This window comes from Callospermophilus lateralis, chromosome 9 (genome assembly GCF_048772815.1).
Source record: "Callospermophilus lateralis isolate mCalLat2 chromosome 9, mCalLat2.hap1, whole genome shotgun sequence".
Classification (NCBI taxonomy): Eukaryota; Metazoa; Chordata; class Mammalia; order Rodentia; family Sciuridae; genus Callospermophilus; species Callospermophilus lateralis.
The window spans coordinates 93,933,712-93,957,465 of NC_135313.1; positions in this window are offsets into that span (position 1 = coordinate 93,933,712).

The window sequence follows — 23,754 nt, forward strand, 5'->3', positions numbered from 1 at the left end:
TGCTACCAGTCTATGGCCCACACTTTGAGTAGCATGGCCCTAGAACATTTTCTCAGCTTAATATGATAACCCCAAGCCACTCTTCAGCTCAGCCTAGCCTACTATTCAATGATAGGTTGGATTTCTCTTTCCTAAGATCTCTTAGTTTATTCTTTTTTTTATACCTTACTGTTCTTGTTTGTGGATATATTACTCTCTTCTCTCTCAGGGAATAATAATATTACTCTTACATTTAATGTTCTCATCTTCTTTCTTTATTAAATCATTTCTCTGGGAATTATTTTCTGTTCATATATTTATCTCCAATGCTGGTGTTCTTCTGATATTTCACGATTCTTAACTGTGTATTCTACCAATCTTGGTAGATGAGATGCAATTACACTCTCTGCTTCACAGTGTAAGAAGTCTGCCTTGGGGCAGATGTAAGAGTTTTTCTGTGAGGAAGGAAAATCAGGAAGTATCATCAGGAGAGGATACCCCTATATCTCTTTTTCTAAATTTTGGTAACCGTGTTTGTTGTGAGTTGAACAGTGTCCCTTCAAAATTCTTATGTTGAAGTAGTAACTCCAAGTACTTCAAGATGTGACTTTATTTATAAATAAGGTTATTATTGATGCAATTAGTTAAAATGAGGCCATACTAAGGTAGGTTGGGCCCCTAATCCCTAATGACTAGCATCCTTATAAGGGGAAATTTGGACACAGACATGTACACAGGGAAAAGTCCATATGAAGATAAAAGCAGAGATCAGGCTTACGGAAGCCAAGGAATACCAAAGATTGTCAGCAAACCACCAGAAGCTAGGATAGAATGTTATGGTTTAGATACAAGGTATCCTCCAAAAATCTCCTGATAATGCAGGAATATTCAGAGGAGAAATTATCAAACTGTGAGAGCTGAGACCTAATCAGACCATCCTAGATTGATCTAGAATTGCATGATAACTGTAGGTAGGTGGAGCATGGCTGGAGGAGGTGGGTCACTGGGGTGTGCCCTGGAAGGGTACCTTTTCCCTATAGCTCCTTCCTCTTTCTCTCTCTGCTTCACAGAGAGATGAGCATCATTCCCTGGTGCAGAGAAATAGAATCAGCAGACCATGAGCTGAACCTCTGAAACCGTTAGCTCCAAATAAACTTTTCCTCCTCTAAGTTGTTCTTGTCAAGTATGGGGTCACAGAAATGAAAACAGACTCAGACAGAGTAGCATGGGTCAGATTCTTCATCATCCCTCAGAGGAACAAACCCTGCCCACAACTAGATCTCAGTCTTCCATCCCCCTGAACCATGAGACAGTAAACTGCTGTTTAAGCATTCCAACCTGTGGGGCTTTGCTAGGGCATCCCCGGACCTCTAATATGCTGTTCTACCCAAGCCCCTACCTACATCGGGGGCACTAGCTGGAGTCAGATACCCCATCACTGGTGCACGCACCAAGAGGAGGCAGACAGCCCAGAGATTGGCCCCCGGATGCAGCCACTGGGACATCCCAACAGACCCCCTTGGGGTGCACCTGTGCCCTGCCCTCTCCAGGTCTGCACCCCTCCATGCCTATCCATCATCTCTAGCACTCCTCCCCAACCTACCTGCACGTGGGAATTGGCCACATAGCCCTATTTCCCTCTTGAAACACCTCCCATCTGATTTCCTCTTTTCAAGGATTCTTGACAATTTCTGGTCCTCAACAGTTCTCATCTTCGTTTTTTATCACAGCTGCGTATTTATTTTATTCCCTTTAAAATACCTTTATTTATAATTTCTCTTGGGGGAAACTTATGCTTGGTCTACCATCATGAAGCAGCTGTTGGAAATTATTTCCATAGGAGACACTTAGATTGAGAACTAATTAAATAAGACATTGGAAAGCACTTTGGAAAATGCAAAGGTGTTATGCCAACACTGATCCAAGTTCTCCAATATAACTCAGCCTTATGAAATGCAAAACATAGACATCCCTTGGTAACCGTGGGAGGTTGGTTTCGGGACCCCCACTCACCCTTTAAGGATACCAAAATCCACAGATGCTCAAGTTCTTTACATACAAAGGTGCAGGGTTTGCATGTAGCCTTTGCACACACACCCATGCTTTTAAACATATGGGGGGCGGGGGGCAGACCACAGCCACTAAGGAGTACTGTCCTGCACAGGGACTGTCCCCTCCAGGTGCCTGAGAAAGGCAGCTCCCCAGCCCAAAGCCCCAGTCTGGGCCCCTCAGCAGTTTGAACCCAGGGGTACCCTAGATTATACACAATACCTAGATTATTCACAATGCCCACTCCAATGTAAGTCATATGGATAGCTGTTATGCAACATTTTTTTTTTAGAGAATGATGACAAGTCTGTACATGTTCAGTACACACACAACTTTTTCTAGAAAATTTTCTACCTATGATTTGTTGAATTCGTAGATGCAGAACCCGTGGGTACAGAGAACCAACCGTATTTTTTTTTTTTTTCCAGCACGATGCAGGTTGGAAGGACTGAGTCAGCAATGGAAGACTATATTTGGGGCCTGTTCTTAGGCAGTGGGTAAGGATAACCCAACCATCCCTACTCCCTGCCGTCCGTGTGCCTGAGGTAGAGTGGGGGCATCACTAATGTCTTGGCCCCAGAAGGACAACCACTGCTTTGTGCCTGGGCCCCCTGTGACCTAGATTCTTAGACACGCAAATGAACTTCAGTAGAAACTACCACTCAATCCACAGACAGCTGGGGACCGAATGTTGTCCCCTTTGCCCTTTAACACCCCACAGCACCCTCTTCCAACACACACACAGGGTGCCTGTTTTCAACTCATTTCCTAACAGGAAAAATTAACTTTGGAAATGTAGGCATATTGCATATCATAAATGAATCATGACACCAATTCACTTAGATATGATCAGCAAATCGGAGAGACAGAGAAGGATGGAACAGTGCTTGCCCATCTCCCCTCTGTTTGAGGCCCACCTTGGTTTTCTGAGTTGACACTGTGGTTCTTGGGCCATAGGGGATTCATGCACCTAACCCTCAGCACCCCTTCCTCTGAATCAGGCAGAGCAACGTAAGCATGGGACCTTCCTCTATAGGCCATCTGACCAGTGGTCTTGAAGGTGAGCTGGGACCAGCAAGCTCTGGTCATATGTGGAGTCCATTTTGCTCCTCTCCAAGAATCCAGTGAACTGTGGCGTGATTCTTGGTGCAGCCTCAGTCTTTAAGTAAGGACACAGCTGTACCACATACATGGAGTGGAGGTGATCCCCTCTTACTCAGAGGCCTTAATATTGGAGCCAACAGTGGGGAAGGTCCATAGGAAAGACGAGTGCTGGCCAAACCATTTGCTCTTTCTCTGGACACCCAGCCAGACTTGCCTCCCTGCAGACAGTGGGTGCTGAAATCCTGCATGCTGATCAGTACTCAGCCCTCCCTGGACAACACAGAAGCTGCCGGGTGGGAATGACTGCAGAACCAGTGGAAGGCCAGGGGCCTCTGCTCGTCCAAATGCCACTGGGGAAACAGAGAGGGGATCAGGGGTTACCAAGAGGTACAGAATGGAAAATGGGGAGATGTTGATCAAGGGATACAAGCTCTCAATCATAAAATAAGTAACTTCTGGGGACCTTGTGTACAGCTTGGTGATAGTGAATAATACTGGTTTTGTTGTTGTAATTTGCAATACTGAGGTTTGAACCTAGGGGCGCTCTGCTGCTGAGCTGTGTGCCCAGCCCCCTTTTTTTATTTTATTTTGAGACAGGGTCTCATTAAGTTGCTGTGACTGTCCTCAAACCTGTGATCCTCTTGCCTCAGCCTCCCGAGTTGCTAGGATTGCAGGGTACCCCACCGTGCCTGGCTAATAATACTGTCCTGTTGACTTGAAGTTCACTAAGAGCATAGATCTTCAGCAACCTCACCACAAAGAAAAAGTTGACTATGTGAGGTGACCGATGGGTTAGTGAAGTTGATTGTGGCAATCCTCCAGCAGTCACTAAAATGAGGGTGTTCCTTAGGTACCAATCTGTATCTGTCCCCAAGATACATTGAGGGGTGAAAAAAAGCAAGGTGTAGCCATTTGAGTGTAGAGAATAGGGCAAAAAGAAAATACCAGCTTGTGTAGAACAGATACTTCTGGAAGCATGCACAAGAAATCAGTCAGTAACCGTGGTCCTGGGGAAGGGGCATTCAGGTAAGAAGGGGGCTTTCATGGACTTCCCAATTTCTCTGAGTTGGTTTTACCACGTCTGGGTATTATCTATTCAAGATGAAACACATTCAATTTTTAAATATAAACATGTAAATTATGTAAAAAATATACCTGAAAATTTCAACAAGATAAATATAAAATAAACTTATCCTCTGAAGTATTTATTTTATAATACAGAAACATTTATAATTTAAACAATATCTATCAAAATGCACTTTAAACAACATTTTTTTCAATGAGAAAACTTACACTGGAAGGGATGCATAAATGAATTGTTCGGTAGAATGAGTCACACATTTTTAAGATAAAATCAAGGGCATGCTCTGAGAAAACACTTCCTCCCTCCTGGCAGCACCCCACCACCACCCACACACTTAATGAGCGGCCACCGCCAGGCCTGAGCTCAGCTCTGGGCTCTGAGCCCCCCACAATCCCCTCTCTGCCTCCCCCAGCCTACTGAGCCCTGCACCCAAGCCCACCCCAAGCCCACCTGTGTTGACACAGCTTTTCTCACCTGTTTGTTCAACCCAAACCACTGAGGGGCTCAGTTAGCACATCCAACTGGCCTTTTGTTTTGTTTGTGTAAAAAAATACATGAGATTCTGGGCCCAAAGGACAAACACAAGTAGGACTGACAATGTTAACAACGGCTAAATGAATTAAGGGCTTTTTCCTATCAGGTGCTGTTGGAAGCAATTTGCATGTATTAATTAACCTCTGTGATTCTGATAATCCTAGGTCCTGGTGAGAAAACCAAGACCCAGAAGGGTCAGGTAATGTCCACAAGAGCACACCATTAGTGAGAGGCAGAGCCCAACCCAGTCTTGGGCCAGTGTTCTGAAAAAGAGATAGCCAGTCCCTGGGTCACCGTTGTGAGCCTTGTGGTCGGCCCTTTTGTAAATCTTAACCTGTAAGAAGCTGTGCACCCTCAAGCAAGTTTCTCATCCTCTCTGGACTTTGGTCCTGTCATCCAAGAGGTGGGAGATAGGATAGGTCTTTGTTCAGATGACTGTGGGAACTCTGGCAAACCCACCTAGTCCCCAGCAACTGGGAGGATAATTGGTTGTTTCTGCAGGAGCTCCCAGTACAGGGCCTGGAGGAGAGGCTCCCTGGACTCAGGGGCCCACATAGGCCTGCCCCCAAGCTCAGCATGGGAATGGTGTCCATCTGGGTGCTGCCCTGGGTCAGACTCATGCCACCTGTCCCCAGTTCGCTTCCTGGGACCGTGCCCAGGATTCCACTGAGATGAGCACCATCCCCAAGAGCTCCCCAGCTTGGCCTTAACAGGGACAGACCCCCAGGCTATTGTTGAGGTCAAGGCCCAGGGGTTCATCATCCTCTTGGGGTCCTGACCTGCCTCAGCTGGCCCTGGGCCCACAGTTGGGTGGTTGGACCCTTGCACATATTTGGGACCCTCATGGGATGATGTACCTCCGTGTTGAAGGAAGAGGAGGAGGATCAGGGCCCACTAGTTTCCCACCTGCTGTGCCCAGAGAGACTTATGGCATGGTGGCCCTGGAGCAGGCAATGTCGCAGAGAAGGCAAACTGGACTCGGGGTGACACGGCCACGTCCTGCTCTGGTTTGGATGTGGTTCATCTCCACCAAAATTCATGTTGAAATGTGGTTGCCCATATAGCAGTACTAAGAGATGGTGAGAACTTTACGGACTAATCAGGCCACGGGGCTCTACCTTCATGAAAACCATTCTGTAGTGTCCACGTGTCTAAACTTACCCTGAAGTCTTATGTCAAAGGCTGGGTCCCCAGTTGATGGTGCTCTTGAGAGGTGGAGGGAACTTTGGGAGGAGGTGTTTAGTAGAAGGAAGAAGGTCATCTGGGGCATACCCTGCAAGGGAGGTGTTTAGGAGGAGGAAGAAGGTCATTTGGGGCATGCTCTGCAAGGGAGGTATTTAGTTGGAGGAAGAAGGTCATCTGGGGCATACCCTGCAAGGGAGGTGTTTAGGAGGAGGAAGAAGGTCATCTGGGGCATACCCTGCAAGGGAGGTGTTTAGGAGGAGGAAGAAGGTCATCTGGGGCATACTCTGCAAGGGAGGTATTTAGTTGGAGGAAGAAGGTCATTTAGGGCATGACCTGCAAGGGAGTATGGGGACCCTGCCTCCCCCATGTTCCAGCTGCCATGAGGACCACCCTGTGCTCCCCTCCAAAATGATCTGCTCACGACAGGCCCAAAAGTAATGGAGCTGACTGACCAAGGACTGACACCTCAGAAAGCATGAGCCAAAAGGAACCTTTCTTCCTTTTACTTTGTCTATTTCAAGTATTTCATCTTAGGGATGAAAAGCTGACTCACTCACCATGAAATTAGGTTCATTCTTAACAGGAGCAGGTTGTTATGAAGACGGTCAGTTCCTCTTCCACACACATCTGCTTGCCCTTCTGCTTTCTTCCCCCATATCATGATGTAGCATAAGGACATCACCAGATGTGGGGAGTTCTGGAACTTCCCAACCTCCAGAACTGTGAGCAAAACTAGACGTATTTTCTGGGACTGATGATGTGGCTCAGTGGTAGAGTACTTGCCTAGCATGCATAAGGCCCAGTATTCAATCAGTGGTAGAGTACTTGCATAGCATGCATAAGGCCCAGTATTCAATCCCCAGCACCACCAAATAAAAAAGCCCAACCTCTTTTCTTTATAAATTACCATGGCTCATGTATTCTCTTATAGTAACAGAAAATGGACTAAGATAAACTTCAAAGAGGGGTAATCCTTTTGCACACTTATTCTGATGAATTAGGAGTCAGCTGGGATCCCTGATGTTCTCCAGACTCTCTGTAGATCTCAGAGCCCTGTTAGAGTGGGAAGGTCCCCCCTTAAATGTTCCAGACAGGAGCACAAGCTCCCAGCTGGGATCCAGGAGCTCACAGTGGCCCACTGTGCTCCTTCTACTATAGTAGCAGGGGTCCCTGGTGTCTTCCTGTTCACCCTACCATGTGATATCTCCAGCCCCACTGCTGAGTCTCTGGGGATCACAGAACCCCTCTCCCAGGGACACCTGCATCAGAGACACAGCCAAGCCCCCCACCATGCAGGCAGGTGAAGTTCGATGGGCAAGACTCCCGACAGAGAAGAGGGGACTCATAGATGGCCACGTTCACTCAAGTGTGCATGACCAACAGCTCAGCTGGGGGGAAGAGCAAGAGCGGGAGAAAGGAGGAGGAGAAACTGTCCCCAGCCTGGGAGGTAGGAGAGGCTTCCAGGGGGCAGGACACCCAGGGGCTCAGCACCCAAGTGAAGCATGCAAAGCACAAGTGCTGAAGAGCACCATGGACAACCCTCGGGCTCAGCCCAGTGGCCCCATGCCTGCAAAGGTGACAGGTATGCAAGTCAGCTTCTCATCACTGTGACCAAAACACCTGGAGAACAGGTCAGAAGGGGAAAGTTTATTTTGGATCATGACTTCAGAGGTTCCGTCCATGATCGCTCCACTCCATTGCTCTGGGCCCAGGTGAGGCAAAAACCACATGGCAGAAGGGCATGACAGACTTTCAAGAGCTGTTTGAAGAGTTTGGGGCTGGGCTTTTTGTTTATTTGTTTGTTTGTACGTACTGGGGATGGAATCCAGGGGCACTTTACAACTAAGCTACGCCCCCAGTGCTTTTTATTTTTATTTTATTTTTTGAACCCAGGGTATCACTAAGTTGTCCAGACAGGCCTCAAGCTTGGGATCCTCCTGCCTCAGCCTCCAAATTTCTGGGATTACAGACATGCACCATCATGCCCAGCTAAATGAGTTTCTAATAACACAGACAAATGCTGTTTTCAGCCTTGTCTTAGTCCATTTTCTGTTGCCATCGCAAAACACTTGAGACTGGATAATTTACAAACAACAGAAGTTTATTTGGCTCACTTTCTGGAGGCTGGGAAGTCCACGGTCAAAGGGCTCTATCACACACCTATAATCCCAGTGGTTCAAGAGGCTGAGGCAGGAGGATCGTGAGTTCAAAGCCAGCCTCAGCAAAATGAGACACTAAGCAGCTCAGTGAGACCCTGTCTCTAAATAAAATACAAAATAGAGCTAGGGATGTGGCTCAGTGGCTGAGTGCCCCTGAGTTCAATCCCCAGGACCCCTCACGTCCCCTCAAAAAATAAAGGCTGTATCTGGTGAGGGCTTTCTTTGCTACATCATTACATGGCATCACATGGCAGGAGAGCAACTGAGCTAGCTCAGATCTCTCTTCCTCTTATTAAGCCACTCATCCCACCAGGGTGGAGGGGGGCACCCTCATGACCTCAGTTAACCCTAATCACCTCTTAAAGACCCCTCTTCTAAATACCACTCACATATGAATTTTAGGATTAAGTTTCCAACACATGGACTTTGGGGAGATGCCCTAAACCATAGCAATGTCTTATGCTCTTTTCCCTACCACACATGTCTACCAGCTGTTTGCAGCAAACCCTCAGCAGGATATGGGGGGCCAGAAAGGCTGGGCTGACCTCCAATGAGTTTCTCTCCCAAATCTCCCACATTTTCTTGTCTTCCCTGGACCCCTCTCTGGTGACATCTGCCTAACTCAGGAATATGATCCTCTACACAACCCTTCTGCAAGTTTAGGGAGGGACTTCAAGCTATAAAGAGGAAGGCCTTCCAGGGTCCCCATCCACCCCTCAGTCAGCCACTGAAGGCAAACATTTACTCAAGATGGGCTGCGTGGGCCCCAGCCTAGCCAGACACCGACCACGGGACTTCAGACGAGGCTTTGAACCAAACCCAGTCCCAAGGCACAGAGAGAGAGGGGCCCATCAACAACCCAGTCCTCCAAAGGCTGGTGGGAAGTATTCTCTGTGAATTCCAACCACATGGCAAATGAAGTTCTATTTAGCCTCTTTCAAAAATATTTTCCTCTTTTCATTTAATACAAACTGGAGCTGTGCCCTTGTTCCTAGACAGGCTGGGCACGGCTCGGGGAAGGGAGAGTGAGCCACCTTCTTCCACCAACCAAGCTGCAGAACTGCAGGCTTTTCTCTGGAGGGAAGTTGTCCCCGATGGCTGCGAGGACATCCATATGGACAGAAGGAAAAAAAGAAATGCCTAGGCAGAAAGGGGATGAGATCAGGAGGGATCGGCCAGAGGGAGATCACGGCGGTGTGACAGCCCTTTCAACCAAGACCAAGCTGTGGTTGGCACCCGTGGCTTTCATGGGTCCTTTGCGCCTCCCTCGCCTTCTGAGAACGTGTGAGGCAGAGCCAGAGGAGCACAAAAGGAGACAAGTAGAAAGCCATGCTGTCCCTGGAGCCCAGTCCTGAGCGCAGGCCCTCCATCTCACCCAGGGGACATCCCCACAGCCTTCCCGCTCCTTCGGGCCAGACTGCTTTTCCCATGCCAGGGTGACGCCTCCAGATCCCATAAAAAGGCCGGTCTCTACTCCCGTTCACCAGGTGCCTGGTGCCACCTTCTCTGGAACAGGGACAGCTCCAGGTCCTCCTCTTATTTACCCTTCAGCAGCAATAAACAAGATGGTGCCCACCCCCTCCTGAAAGCACATGAATCTCTAGGCATCTGGAAGGCAGTTCTCCTCCTCCGCTCCAACACGCCCAGCCAGCTGCTTTGACGATACCGCAGAGCCGCCTCCCTCACCAGGAGCCACCTCATTCAAGCTGGCACCCTCTTCCAGGGTTGGTCTGCAGGCCTGGCCTGGGGGATCCATAAGGCCCAGCCTCCACGCAGGATGGCACTGAGGCCCATCCATGCCCAGGGTGCTGTAGGATGGGCAGAGTCCTCAGCTCAGCCTCTCAGTGCCTCCTGCTGCCCAACTCCCTGAGTTGTACCTTCTGGAATCACTCCCAGGCAACATCCTCTCCCAATTCTCCAGCTCAGAATGTGTTTCCAGGGAACCCAATTCTAGGATGGCTGGCTCTGGGAGTGGTCCTGGGAGGCAGATTCTGAAGTGGGATTTTGGAGCCAGCTCTCACCAGCCCACACAACAGGGACCCATCACTGGAGGGAGAAGGAGAGTCCCAGCATGCCGTACGGGCACAAAGAACGAACTGTAGTCAGTGGTGAGCAGGGACCAGAGACTTGCGGAAGAGGATCAATGGGCCAGTGCAGTATCCCTGGTCCTGAGCGCCCTGGTGACAAGGACTGGAAAACAGGGTGGGGCTTGCTGAAGTCAATGACTAACTGAAGGACCAAAAGTACTGGCCCGCGTGATGCACTACCCATTCAAAGCAAAATGAATGGGTGATATATATAATATATATATATCACACACCTATAATCCCAGGGACTTGGGAGGCTGAGGCAGGAGGATCAAGGCCAGCCTGGGCAATTTAGCAAGACCCCTTCTCAAAATAGAAAATAAAAAGGGGTGGGGATGTGGCTCCATGTTAGAGTACCCCTGGGTGCATCCCCAGTGCCAAAAAAAAAGTGAAAGCTAAAGGCCCTGCTCATCAGCCTATAGGAAGGCCCTTATCTGCAGCCAAGAACCAGGAGGAGTGGAGGTAGAGCTCAGGACCTGACTGTGCCCACACTGCGTTTCAGAGACCACGGAATTCCTAGCCCCGGAAGGTGCCCCACTCCAAAACCAGGGTCGCAGTATATTAAGAGGATGACACAAGACTTGGGATGTGGACACCTACGGGTGCAACTCCCTGATCTCTGAACCCACTGAGAAGAGAAGGCAGAGCAGCCCAGTAGCCCTGCTTCTGAGTGAAGACCCGGCAGCAGCTAAGCTGACAGGAACCATCAGAGACAAGAATACTCCCCTGAGAATGTGCCCCACCTCCCTCCTGCCCAGGCACCAGCACCCCACCTGGCACAGCTTTGATGGGGAAAGTGCCAGGCCTTCGAGAGAAACAAAGAAATCGTATCCCTTGATCCCCCCTACCCAAAGAGCTGCAGAGCCAGCCAATGCCCAGCAAGAATCCAGGGAACAGGGGGTCGAGCTGAAAGGGAGAAGTTGGATAAGGGAGGAAGTGCTAATAGAGGAGAGATTTAGCATCCTGCAAGCACCCTGGGCACAGAGCTGACACTCAGGGATCCTGGATGTCCAGAAGCAGTGGACCCCACTCAGAGAAGCATAAATGCCCCAGTTGCCTTGGCAGAGAGTGCAAGCAGAGTAAAGGCTCCAAGAAGAGGGCCCCTCGAGCTGACGGACTGTGTAGGAAGGAAACCCACCAGGGGCCCACGTCTCCCAGAGGGCTTGGGAACACCCGTCCACTAATGAGAAGAACCAGATGGTCGATGGCCCCCAGGGCCCTGAGCAGCAGCATACCGGGCTGGCAGCAGGAGATGCTTCCACAGAAGGAGCCTCCCGAATAACAGGAAGCAGGGGGGCCGTCAAGCAAAGGCAGGTGGCAGTGCCTAACAGTCAGAGTCAGGTGCGTGAGAGCGTAATGAGCAATAAGAGCCAGGTGGCAGCTGGTGGCAGGGCCCAACTGGCAGATAGCTACGGAGATGGTTGCAGAATGTAGAGTTCCCAGGGGCAAGAGTGGCTGAGAATCGGTGAATCAACCCAGGTTAGAAGGTGCTGTGGTTTGACGGTGCTTCCTTCAAAATTCAGGTGTTACCAGTGTATCACCAATGCATTAAGAGGCGGCGACTTCTAGAGGGGATAAGGAGCTGGGCACAGTGGCGCACGCCTGTCATCCCAGCTACTTTGGAGGCTGAGGCAGGAGGGTTCCAAGTTCATTCTCCAGCCTCAGCCGCTTAGCAAGACTGTCTCCAAATAAAATGAGGGCTGGGGATATAGCTCAGGAGTAAAGCCACCCTGGATTCAATCACCATTACTGAAAAGAATTACTTTTTTTAAAAAAAGAAGTTCCGGGGAGACCATAAAGGCTCCTTCCTCATGATTGACATTAGAGCCCTTTAGGGAAGGGCTCCATAGGAGGAATATGTTCTTTCTTGGCTTCCACTTCCTGCTATGTGAGGAGGACACAGTGTCCCTCCCCCAGAGGGATCAGCATGAAGGAATCCTCCTGGAATAGACAGCAATCCTTGACAGACACTGACACCACCAGCACCTTGACCTTGAGCTTCCCAGCTTCCAGAAGTGTGAGATTTAAATTTCTATTATTCACAAATCACCCGTCTGGGGTATTTTATTAGTAGCCCAGATGAACTGAGACGGAAGATCAGAATACTGAGGGGAAAAGAAAAAAAAAAAAAGAAGAAGCATCAGGCCCTAAGAAATCCCACTGGAGAAGAGGATGGGACCCCGGGAATAAGCCTTTGCAATGCTGTGGAAGGATACTCAGTAATATTGTTCAGTCCACTCCCACAAAGTTCTACAGCCATTTCCTTGGTCACTGTGTGCTGGGGAAATGGGAATGACCAAACCCTTCAGGGGATGTTAAAGTCTGACTCTGGGATGTCACATGCCACCATTTTTTTACTTTGTTATAGTTCAGGGTTGAGGAACCGGGTGTCCATGGAGTCCTGGCCCAGCCCAGGTTCAGTGGGCCCTCTGGGTCCCTGGACAGGCCTTTTGGTCTCTCCCACTGTTGCTTGACCTGAGACTTGGAGGGCCCATATCTATTCCTGAAGCCCTGTCTTCTTTCCCAAGTTCTCCCCTGCTCTCACCCAGGCCTATGTGTGAGCTGGTTGCCAAATACGTGTGCCAGCCCAGACCTCTCTCCAGGCTCTATCGGCATCTCAAACATAACCTATCCCATATGGCTCCTCTCTCCCCCATCCCTACCTCCCATGCACAACGAGCCACTGCCCTGTGGTCCCCCGGTCAGGATGCTGGGAGTTATCCCTGAGTCCCCTGACTCTTGCCCTCAACCTCCAAGTCTATCCCTTCACCCAGCTGCATCCCTTCGTGGACCAGGCTCCTCCTGACCATCTGGGTTTCCTGTGTCCACATCTTAAGGAAGCCTGTATCCACCACCCCCTTCCCTGACAGACCCTTCCATGGGTCCCTGCCAGACCCTAGTCTACTTTCTATTGCTACAGTTGAATACATCAGAATTGGTCATTTATAAAGAATAAAGATTGATTCCGCTCATGATTCTGAAGGACTAAGGTTCAGGGGCCATATCTGGTTTGAGTTCTCTTGCTGGTGGGGACGCTGCAGAGTCCAGAGGCAGAACAGGGCATCACACCACAAGACAGAGCAAGCTGGCCAGCGAGCATGACTTTTATACCAAAGCCACTTCCTGGACCATCTGAAATTCATTAATGTGGATTAATCTGTCCATACTCTCATGGCCCAATCACCTCTGGGAGGTCTCACCTCTCAAATACCATTAGCACAGAAACTTGGGGATGGAGTTTCCAACACATGAAATGTGGGGAGCACATTCCAACCGTAGCTGTTCCCAGCACATGGAGAGAGATCCAAAGGTGGGGGTTTCTTTCTTTCTTTCTTTTAATATTTTTTTAGTTGTAGATAGACACAAGACCTTTATTTTATTTATTTATTTTTATGTGCTGCTGAGGCTCAACCGCAGGGCTTCACACAGGCCAGGCGAGCACTCTACCACTGAGCCACAACCCCAGCCCAAAGGTGGGGGTTTCTTACAAAGACCTAGCTGGCCACGCTTCACACATTGCCCACCCCGGGCAGGACTGTGTCTTAACTGAAGACCCCTGGGCTGCCCTTGATAAAGGCCCCAAGGCCCGTTCTTTTCCATGTCCTGGGTCCCTGCTACTTCTCTCTGTTCCTTCTCCCCAACCTCAAGAACCACAGCTTTTGAGGCTCCATCTCTCTGATCCTGGGGAATGAAGGAGTGGGCATGGATGGTCTCCCCATGTAGATAGTAAAAGGTGCTCAAAGAGGACAATACTGTAGTCCAAGAAAAGACTCTGTAATGGCGGTGGAGTTTCTGGCAAAAAGTCAGGGCCATGAGAGAGAGTCAAGTACTATCGGCCAAAAAATTGTTTCTGTATTTGTCTCCAAGAATTAACATGGGCACCAAATTCATATCTGTTTAAAAGACTTGGCCTTAACACTCCCCCAAACACTCCCTGATCATCTCTACCACCACATGATTCTAAAGTAGCTTATGCATTATCAGTTAACCTCCGCTTCTCTATCTTAAACTGTGACTTTTCTGTGTGCAGGAGTCGGACTGATTATTCTCCGAATCTTTAACCTCCAGCCTCTGAGGAAACTCAGGAGTTAAAAGATCCGGACGAGGTGGCGCACACCTGTAATCCCAGCGGCTCAGGAGGCTGAGGCAGGAGGATTGCAGGTTCAAAGCCAGTCTCAGCCAAAGCAAGGCAGTGAGCACCTCAACGAGACCCTGTCTCTAAACAAAATACAAAATAGGGCTGGGGATGTGGCTCAGTGTTTGACTGCCCCTGAGTGCTCCGATACCCCTCCCAAAAAAGTGATGGGACAGAGGTGCAGCCCCTGGGGTACCCTCCCAGCGCTGAGTGTATGTGCCTATTGCTTCTCCACAGGAGCATGGGGCCAATGGCCTCGTGTCTGTCTCTGCTGCCAGGCCAGGAGCTCTCGGGCAGCTTGCTCAGGCCAGCCTGGCTTCTGCCTGACACCAGCCTGTGACCTGGCTCCTAAAAAGTGCCTGGTGAGATCTGGCTGGCTGAGGTCCTACCCAGGTGGGTAAGAAGTACTCCCTTCCCTGAGTCTTCCTTTGGAAAATACACTTAGTAACTTCTAAACAAATCACCCGGTACTCTCCCAGTTTTATTTGTTTAGTTAAATTAATTCTATTTTAATATTTCCATTAGCCATTTAATTTATTCTAAAACCCGGCACTGCAAAGTAATAAAACCTCTCAAATATTGACAGACAGTAAAGTAAATGTCGTCCAGCTACAACCATCTGTTTTTTTTTTTTTGTTTTTTTTCCTCCAGAAATTCCTCAAGATGGAGAACATGCCACGATCATTGATTTATGGGCCAGGCTGGGCCCCTGGCATCCGCTGACAACACTCCTCCTGCCCAGACCCAGGCTGCTGGGTGTGAGGCTCTGGAGACTACAGGGTGAGAGAGAAGGGAGGCAAGAGCCTGGGGCGGGCAGATGAGAAATCTACACAGCAAACAGAAATGGAATCCCAGTTTTTAAAAATGAATAAGCTGGCTTGAAATTCAAACACTTGCTGTTTTCCAGCCCCGTGCCCCGGTGCCAGTAACCTTCTAGTGTCCCTTGGCAGCCGGGCCCAGAAGCCACATACCTCTCCCAGCCTCCTCTCCCCTGTACCACCTGTCCCTCCCCTCCCTGACTCTCTCCCCCACCCATCTGGCCCCGCCCATGGATAAGATGCAGGTGCCTTCCTTCCTACCCAGCCCATCCTCCAGGGGGGGAGGGGACACTGGGGGCCCTGCAGAGGCTGGAGCTGGCCTGGCTGACAGCTCACAGCCCTTCTCTGGTGACAACGGAGCATGGCTCTCAGGGCAGCTCCTGAGAATCAGATGCAGGCTTGGTGGAAGGAAACAGCTCAAGCTAGACAAGGGATACCAGCAGTGGTCCCCCATACCTGAGCTGTGGGAGCCCGGGGTTTCCCCTCCCACCACCACAGCGAATACCTGGGACTCCCTGTGGGATGTGGTTACATCTGCCCCATGCCCAGCTGGGCCCGGCCCATACCAGAGGCCCCAGAGCTACAGCAACACTGAGGCTACTCTCCAGATACCCAGCATCTCTGGCAACAAAGACTGTCCTCTGGGCCTCTGTGCTCTGGTCAGACCCCCAACCCCCACCCGCTCAATGCCTATGAGTGTGCCTGCTGTTTACACAGCACACATGCTTACAATTCCTCGCCTACCACCATGCACAGCCAAGACAGCCACAAATATTCCACGGACACGTCAGGGCCAGGCAGCACTGGCCGCCGGCTCAGCCCTCCCTCCCCCACCTAATTGCCTCTCACTCATTGCTCCCTCCTCACTCTGCCTGAAGTCCTGCAGCAGAGCTACCCTGGGGGCTGAGGAGGCAAGGCACCACCCAGACACTCCACCCACGCAGTGGGCAAAAAGCCAGGCCTTTGTCCGGCAAGCATGCTCATCACCCCCTGACTTGCTCCAGGGACACCTGGATAACTCCAGTTCAGAGCCCCTTGGGGAAAGAGACCAGCATGGAAGAAATGTGCCAGCATGTCCTAGTGCTGCAGTGAGTCTGCCTGTCCCTCCAAGGCACAAAGGAGGGACAGCCAGCTTGCCGGGAGGCCCGGGAGAGGGTTCCAGGAATGGGTAACCCCAGACATGAGTCCTCCAGTATGAGTGAAGGGTCTTAAGACCAGAGCGGTCCCCATTTCTGAGAACCCCACACAGTTTGCTTGGCTGTGGAGGATGAATGGAGAAGGCTCAAGTCTACCCCTGAGGACAATGGGCAGCCAGAGCAGGTCTTAGCCTACAGAAGCAGCATGTTCCAACTTGAAGGGTTGGAGGAAACCAGCCTACGTGGAAAGAACTGACTCAAGAAGAGCCTGGAAATCTCTTTTAGTCAGCTTTTGCATTGCTCAAAATACCCAACAAGAACAGCTCAGAGAAGGCGAAGTTTATTTCGGTTCATGGTTTCAAGGGTCTCCGTGCATAGATGTCCGACTCCATTGCTCTGGGCCCAAGATGAGGCAGAACATCATGGCAGAAGGGTGCGGTGGAGGGAAGCTATTCACCTCATAGCAGCAAGGGAGCAGATAGAGACAGGGAGAAAGGGGGAAGGGATCACAGAGGATGCACCTTCCAGGGCATGCCCTCGCTTCCAGTCACCCACTCCTCCAGTCACGCCCCACCTGCCTACAGTTACCATGCAGGATGGACTGATTAGTTACACGTCTCACAGTCCAGTCATTTCACCTCTGAATATTTCTGCATTAACACAGGAGCTCCGGGAGGACACCTCACATCCAAACTATCACACGCTCCACACTGGTCTGTGCGGCCCCGCGAGCAGGGTATCAAGGAGCAAGTTGAACAACCATTACCAAGCAGGTGGGCAGGGATGGTGTGCAGGGTGACCCTTCTGGTATAGGAGCAGTCCTGGGCCACAGGACTTTGCTGGTGTGGGGAAGGGGGGTTGGACTCAGATAAAGCCCCTGGTGACTGATCCGACACATGTTTATTGAGCAATTGCTGTGAGTAGGCACCCTCGTGAGCACTAAGTGACAGTTCCAAGCAGAAGAAACACCATCCGGTTGCTGTGGGCCCAAGGCTCCCCCTCAACCTCAGAGACAATATAGAAACCCAGGAATTGCACACATAGTGAAGTGACCACTCTGGGGCTGCTGTCAAAGAGGACATGGCAGCATGTCTGGAGACTGCATTTCATGAGGACCCAGGGGTCTTTCTGACACCCAGTCCTATAGCATCATTACCCACCCCTGGCAGAGACCTGCAGTGCAAACGGCCCCCTCTTCTTGGGTTCTCCAACCCCACCACCACCAGGGAACAAGAAACTGTGTCAAAATAGTATTCTACACCACCATCAGGTATGTGAATCCCCCCGCCCCCCGCCCCCCGCGTCCCCAGTTAAGCCTATGGCAAGTCTGGGTAGGAGAACCAAGAACAGACCTCAGAAGTGAGAGAGGAAGTGCAAAAGATGAATGTGACCCTGGGCAAGAACAACCAGTCCCTCGTCCATGCCCCACACTCTGCACTGTGGGGCCTGTTCCCAGCCACCGGGACCTCCACCTGCAGCCCCCAGCTGGCTGTCAGGACCCCTGCGGTCTCCCAGGGCCTGCTGTACCCCCAGCTCCCCGTCGCTTCATCTCCCAAGAAATGTCGTCAACGCACTCGGCAGCATCCCCCCCCCATTCTTCATCTCCACACTTGGGTCTCCAATTATCCCCACAGGTTCTGCTGCCATCCTAGGAATGAAGCAAGCCTGGTGCAGCCCGCCAATCTCACAGCTCCAGAGGAGGAAACGAGGAATCGTGCGTTCACAGCCAAGAGGGGAGTTCATAAATTTTCATAAAATTACTAGATGTGTGTGGTTTGTGGCAAGACACTTCAAGTCCCTGTGGAGCAGAGCAAGGGCTACAAGGAGACATGACAGAAGAAGAGCTGCCAAGCGCCCTGGCAGGACAGGTGTGCCCCACTTTGGTCCTGAAGGACAGCAGAACAGCACTGTCTGGCAGTGGGGACATGGACCCTCAGGACAGTGTCAAGAAATACCAGGCAAAGGCAGTACAGTACTTCACTCGGTCCCTCTGAGCATCAGACAGAATGAGCGCTTGAGCAGGTGGCTGGTCTAGAATCACATGCATTAAAACACAGCAGTGGCCCCTGCAGACCACAGAACAAGAGGCTCCACACAGCTCTCCTTGCTACCAGCAGAAATCTAAGGTGCCTGGAGATAGGGATGTCCCCAACACTGGTTGATGACCCTGCTGTGGGACGGCCATGGATACTTAGGCAGTCAGTACATATTAGCATCCACGACCCCCACCTTGACCCACCATTTGTTATTCTCTACGTGCAGGGCATATCAGCAAGAGTGTGTTCTTTGTGGATGGTGTTTCCCCAGAAGCAGGAAAGTTCTACAGGGGTCTCAGGACACATTCCTCAAGGACACCCTGAACCTTTGTGTACTTATTTTTCAGCTGGACACACTGAGGTCTGAGCAGCGGTGACTTTTCCAAGGTCAGCCAGGTGGTAGGTGGCAAAGATGCACTTCAGATCCGGATCTGATCCCCCACAGCCACCTTCTTCACCAGCGGCCTCTCTGACGCCTGCGACCAACACAAGGTGTTTGGCGAAGCGTAAAGTCACGTGCTCACAACATTGTCATGCCTTATAAAGTACATATATAGAATCCCTTTGCAAATATATTTTTTCAAGGAATTAAAGAAAATTGTGTGCCCAATATATTTGAAAAGATAAAGAGAACAGAGCATTCTTCTGGGGACATGCAGCCACATGCAGCCAAAGGCCTGGGGCGGGGGGATCTCAGCAGGCAGGGCAGACACGTGAGAGCTTGTCTGCAGCCCCTGAGCCATCAGAATTTGGGGGGGGATATTTTCAACATCAGCACTCTTGGCCAGCACTCTTGGCCTGTCCCTGGAGATGGCCCAGGCTCTCCTGGAAAGGATGCCCAGAGCCGGGGAAACTAGGTGCCGTAGCCCCTTGACCTTGCCCACCCAGATAGGTTTGTCCTTGACAAACATGCCTGCTGGAACTGCCTCATTGTTAGGATGAAAAGCTGTCATGAAAGAAAAGAAGGCCCCACAGAGGCAACTCCCCAGTTCCTGTAGTCACAGGGAACAGACCAGCAGCCTGCCCACCCATCCACCCTGAGAGCTGCTCTCCTGCCAGGCTGTCCTCAGAGCTGGAGCACAGCGGAGGTCACAGTTTAGGAACAGAAGGGACAGGCAGAAAGAGAACAGCCAGTATGTTTGAGGGTAGCCACACAGTGATGTGACTGTGTGACCTGTCCAGAGATGGGATGGTGGGAGGCAGTGGAAGGCCGCAGGAGGTGAGCCGGCCCCTGGGTGCTGTGTGTAACTGGGCAGGAAGCGAAGCTCTGGGTACCAAGTGTGGTCAACCCGCTTGTTGGGCCGAGAGACCAGCCAGACCACCACTGCCGTGGGAATTACAGGAGGCAGGGGGTGCTGGTGGACCACCTCTGCAAGGCAGCCTGGCCCCAGAGAAGTGGCCAGTAGCCCTGCCACAAACAGTCACTGCTCCTCACGCAGGCAGAAGCAGAGACAATTATCAGGAGGCCACAGGCATGAGGACTTGGATCACCAGACCCACATACAAGCCTGATGGTAGAATCTCGGACAAGCAGCTCAAACTCTCTGACACTTGTTTTTAATCACCCTTCTGACGGGACTGTGAATTCCGCTCCGGCAGAGCAACTGCTGAGATGAATGAGATCAGGCATTTGCAAATGAGATGTGGATAATACTACAGCTCCCAGTTACAGGAATTCCGCATGGGCAGGTGCACTAACCCTAACCCTCACCCTATTCTCTGGTGGGCATGGAGCATGATAGTCATTCCCAGTTTACAGATGAGAGGACTGAGGCTCAGAGGGGCAAGAAACTTGTGCAAGCCCATAGGGCTGGGAAGGAGTGATCAGGTCAGAAAGCAGGTCACCAGACTCCAAAGATACTGCTCTTTTTGTAGAATAAGCCTATTGATTCAAATCACTCCCTGCAGAGATAAGTGGAAAGCATCTTCAATGTTCCGGTTTTCATTCCCTGAAATTCTGGGGAATTCTTCCCTAAACTGCAGCGGCCCAGACAGAAGGACAAGAGGCTGGGGTGATGTGGGGCCTGCTCTGAAATGGTCTATTTCTGGGATATTTATGGAGGAGTCCCTCTCTGCCCCTTGACCGCTTCCATGCAGCAGCCTGAAGGGATGCAGGGAGATAAATGTTTCATTATGCAGAGTCACCTCCTGCCAGGCTGATGCTGTGGGGTTCTGGCCTTGGCCACCCCTGACCTTACATGTCACCTTGGAAGGAACCCAAACCCTCTACATTCCTCCCTATTAGGGTCAAGAATGACATTGTTTTAGGAAGGGACCTTTTCAGAGGCTCCCCTAGGCTGTGGGGGACTCAAATCACAAGTGCCCCAGGGCAGGGACAGTCGACAGCAGCCTGTGGTCCCCATCAATCTTCCCATGGAGCATTTCAGACTCTGGCTGAGAAGGATTTATGGGGAGGGAGGGACTAGGGACAATGGCCTTCCCTCCCAGGCCCCGCCAGCAGACTTTTCCCACGGTCAGCTCCAACAGGGCCCTAATGGATGGGTCAGAAAGGCCAGCTCACAGGGAGCTCACTTGTGTGTGCCAGAGGTTGCTCCCCACCGTCACCTCAGGCTGGTGGGCTTACCCACAGTGTCACTTGCTTTTTGATTCACTGCTGTATTTTTTTTTTTCCAATGAGTGGGTATTACTTTTTAAATCAAAAGAAGAAAGGGAACAACAGCACGGCTTTGTTTGGTCTGGTTGTGTTTAGAAGCAAGTTGCTCTCGAGTGCTAAGGACCGCACAGTCATCTTCCACCAGCCAGAGAGAACGGAGAGGCCTAGTGGGGAGCCGGGGCCTGTCTGATTTCCCAGGGAACCCACATACAAAGCCCTTCTCATTACAGGAACCGTGCTCCGCTGAGCGCAGGCACCACCCTCCCCTGGAGAAACCTGAACTGTATCCCAATCACAGTCCCAGAAGAGCAGCTCTGACTGCCTGTCCAAATGGAGCTGCAGTCCTGCACCCGACCGGTCACCTTCCCCCAGGTCCAGATGATCTAGGGACTGCTCTGGCCTGAGAGATCAGGCCAGTTCGGGCACCATTACAGTTGGAAAGATTTGGGTGTTTAAAGAAGACCTGTTGGCATAGGAGAAGGCACACTTAGGTCCTTCTCTCTGCTTGCCCCCTACCTACCAACACGCATGACCTTGACAAAGACTTCGTCTCTCGGTGCCCCGGTTTCCCAATCTCTAAATGGGGAATTATCCCATTTAGCATAGTAAATGAGACAAAGTAAGGATCAGGTTCTTGATGAGCACCCCTTGTGTTAGCGGTTATTGCTCTTAACATAGCTATTTTGTCCCTGTGCTTGAAGCAGCTATGACAATGAACAGTTCCTTTTTCTTTGCCACATGAATTTCTACCCACAATTTGATGATGGTACAATGAGAATGATCCTCTCATCTTGTGAAACTTGAGAAATGTGACTTGTCCCTCTACATAGCCATTTCTGTCTCCACAGGGTCTACCCTAGGCCAGACGGATGCTAAGTCCAAGAAGACTCTGCTGGGCCTTGAGCAGCCTCAAACTTGAATACAGGGGAAATGGATCAATTTTTTAAGTGCCAGTCCATCTGCGGTTGTCGAGAAGGATCCAGAGGCTACCTATCAGTTCAGACTGAAAGTGCTCTGTGTGGATCAGTGATGCCCGGCCATAGGCACAGGAAGGTCCTCATAACAGGAGTGCCACTTATCCGCCAACTCTGCAGTAATGGGTCAGATACGGGGGGTGTCCTTTGTTGGAGACAGAATTGGGACCCAGATCTCTTGATCTCTTGACCTCCAATGTGGTGATTACCCACATGACACCATCAAAAGTGTCCTGAAATTAATCAAGTTTTCTTTGTGTTTTTCCTTTGATGAAAACATCGCCAGTCCCATACGGTTGAGGAGCAACTGGAACTGTAAAATGTCTTTCTCATACACATAGCTCCCTTGGCCCTACGGATGAACCTACTCTCACCCCAAAAGTAAGTGATGACTTCCCTAGGAAGCTAAAGGAAGCCATGGCCCCTGCCCTCCTCCCGCTGCCCATGACCTTCCTCCCCAGGACAGTCACCCTTAATAGCCTTCGTGGTTCTGAGAATCCAGAGAGAGGAAGAGACCCACAGAAACTTCTGAAGAGGACTTGTTACGGTTGGGGGCCTGAAATGTTCCCCCAGAAGCTCACATGTTGAAAGCATGGTCCCCAGTGCATCAAGGTTCAGAGGTGGGACTTTTAAGCACTGATTGGATCAGGAAGGCTGTGGTCTCATCGATGGATCAACCCTTTCCTTGATGGATGAATGGTGTACTGGGAGAGACCTAGCTGGAGGACGTATTTCACTGGGGGTGTGCCTTCAAAGGGCCCATCTTTTCTCTGGCCCTCTCTATCCTCCTCTTCCTCCTCTTCTCTTCCTCTCTCCTTCCTCAGCCCCCCACCACCACCCCTCTCCTCCCCAGCTGCCATGAGCGGAGCGACTGGACTCCACCCTGCCTTTCTGCCATGACGTTTCTGCCTTGGAGCCGGCAAACCACGAACTGAACCTCTGAAACCATGAGCCAAAATAAATCTTTCATCTTCTAAGCTGTTCTCATCAGGTACATTGGCTATGGCAATGAAAAAAACTGACTAACAGAGACTCCATTTCACCTCTGCATCCTCCATAGCCTCCCCCTGATGGTCCACACCCAGCCATTCTCCACTGCCCATATCTACTCTTTCAGAATAACCAGAACCCTAGAGGCACTCACTGCAGAGGTAGAGCTCCCAGTCTCCTGGATGAGTGAGCAGTGGCACTGGCAAAGGGTCCAAGCCCTGAACCTGTCTATGACAGGCTAGCCGTGGGCATGAAGTGCTGGCGAGGCCTGACACTGTGACTGGCGCCAGCTCCTTTGCCCAGTAATAGCCACTGATCACCCCCAGGCTACCACTCTGTGCCCACAGGTTGAGGCTGCACCTCTCAGGCTCTTTTTCTTCCTGCAAAATAGTACTATGGGTGGTAGCCAGCCACAGGTCAGGGGAGAGGGAAAGCACATAGGACAGTGCACACCCATGCAGGGTGGGCACTCCTGATGTCAGGGGCTAGGCTTCTTGTCATTTTGCTTGTGCACCAGGCACTGTGGGGTCATTAACTCACAAAATGAGGAACTGGGCTCCAGGAAGCCAAGGTCCTACCAGGAATCTAAGAACCACAAACAGACCACACTCACACTTCCAGAAGCTAGTGGCAGTGCACCCTGATGTATGGGGAGTTAGGGGTGAACCCAGCCCACTCCGGTCTCTCTGCTCCTTGATCATCAGCTGTTTGCTAGAGTGTGCTACTCAGAAGCCCAGAGAAAGAAACAGGCACTCACAGGCCTAGCAGGACCAGAGACAAGATTCACTGAGAGTGAGGGAAGATAGCAGCTGTCCCTGTTGACAAGCAGAGCCCCTGACAGAGCATCTGGACTTGGCTTGAGGTGCTGGG